Raw genomic sequence first — 2257 nt, 5'->3', positions numbered from 1 at the left:
CTTGTTCTCCACATTCAACTATCATCTTGGAGTAGTGTTCTAAGTCATCTTGGTCAAATGGATCTTATATTCTTCTAAGTTGCCTACCAACTGGGCTTTTGAGTTGCACTCGATATAAGCTGCAGCACCTATTTGCCATGTCATCTTACCTAAGCAATCAAAAACCACAATAAGATTACATTATCTTGCTGTCATCTTAACTAACAAAAAATATGCATCATCTATACAAGCATAAGCTTATGCAGGAAAAGTTCATTTGTAACACAATACAAAAGAACATTTTGACTAACTTAGAGTTGCTTTATGAGCTTGATAAGACCAGAGCACTAAAAACATAACAGAGCATACAAGTGTATTGTTAAATCTATTGAAAATAACTACAATTTCCTCCAACCTCATATCTCTTTGAAAACAGACATGCTAAAACAATTTCCAAACACACTATAAGGATGTTAGACTTACTGGGTGAAATTAAAGTATTGGCTTTCTCAAAGAAAAACTACTATTTCACATGCCTATCCATTGTCCTCAGACTCTGCCCATCGTCAAATGTTACCCTTCACATTGCTATTGACATCAAAAGAATTGGATTAGGCCAAAAGCAATAAAAACTCAAACAAATTGTAGAGACAGAAGGTAGAAAAGAAAATCCAAAGCAATGAAAATCCAAATGAAAATCCAGAGAAAATAAACAAATGAAAGTAGTCGTATAAATATCTTTTATCCACAGAAAAGGAAGAATAGCAAAACTAATGGAAAATTCAAAATCAATATTGACACAGAAGAACAAATGAAAAACCAAATTACAAAAACAATTTACAACTTAAACTTGTGTATTTAGAAATGTTAAAGATCACAATTCAAAGACAAGATAAAATGATCCTCTGATCTCAAGATATTCTGTCAAATCCACTATGTCCTCTCCTAAACTCCTCCACAATTAATAGAACAATGATAAGCCAAAGGATACATATATACACGGTGGTCTCACTCAAACATAAGGGGCTCAACTCCCATTTTAAAATTTTGTAAGACAAGAAGAACAACTTATGACATGGAAGGAGACAAATTATCAACAGGAAAAATATCTTCTGCATTCTTTAATTCAGATTTCTTTGATAAAGGTCCAATACTTTGGAAAGTGTGCATACAGTGTACTTGTTGAGAGTTCTAATACTCCAAGGTTCTTTATTTTTAATTTTTTTTATTAAGAAAATAATGAAAAAAGGTAAGTCGACAGAGCCACAGACTTTACAAAGATCAGTTTTCTTTCTCTTCCATATCCATGAATTGGAGGCAGACTAGATTAATATTCTTGTTTAAAACCTTCACTCTGTACCTTTGTTTTTTACCTCCCAAACCTTTACCCTTATGTAAAACAATCTGGAAAAATTTTAAAACAGAAAAAAAAATTATACCTATGAATTCTCAGATCTGGAGAAATTTATGAGAAATCCTACATGCAAATGTCAGAATAAATAAAAAGAAAATTGAGATTGTATATATGCTCTGCATAGGTATAATTTTTTGATGCTCTGCGAAAAAAAAACAGAAATAATGAAAGAAATTCTATTACCAATTGATTCGTACTAGATTGAATTCAACTACAATTGAAAAGTTCACCAAGAGAGAATGAATCTTTATCAAACTCGAGAATGACCAAGACGACGAGATTTGTGACGTGGATGGCGAGCTCACCAAGAAGGCGCGATGGAGATCTATCAAAGAACCTCAGGCAACATCGAAGACCGGATATGATGTTCTAGGATTTTCCCATCTTGCAAGGTCTCTAGATCTGTTTTCAAGGACATCGTCGTCGTTGACTGTGAAGATGGCATCAATGGCGGCTGGTGACGACTGATGCGAAGAACGATGGCGTTGACGGCGTCGCTGCGTCGATGGCGTCGATGGCTGGTAGGTACGTATGAGGAGTAGAAAGGTGAGAGATGGAGCATTTCAGATACCTCAGGAGGGTTTCAAGAAGAGAGGAGCTCAGGAGGTTTCAAGGAGGGAGAGATAAAGTTTTCAGAGACGGGGGAAAATCTGAAAATTTGTCAAATGCGAATTCACTTAAGTGGCCTTTTCTTAGCGTGTTTTAAAAGATGACGCTTGTTAATGAAAGATAAGGTTTTCAAAGACGGGGGAAAATTTGAAAATTTGTCGAGTGCGAATTCACTTAAGCGGCCTTTTTTTAGCGTGTTTTAAAAGACGACGCTTTTTATAAAAAAACGTCATCTTTACATATAATACACGACCC

The sequence above is a fragment of the Prunus avium genome, chromosome 2 (genome assembly GCF_965620075.1).
Source record: "Prunus avium chromosome 2, drPruAviu1.hap1.1, whole genome shotgun sequence".
In the NCBI taxonomy this organism is placed as follows: domain Eukaryota; kingdom Viridiplantae; phylum Streptophyta; class Magnoliopsida; order Rosales; family Rosaceae; genus Prunus; species Prunus avium.
This window is presented reverse-complemented; position numbering follows the sequence as displayed.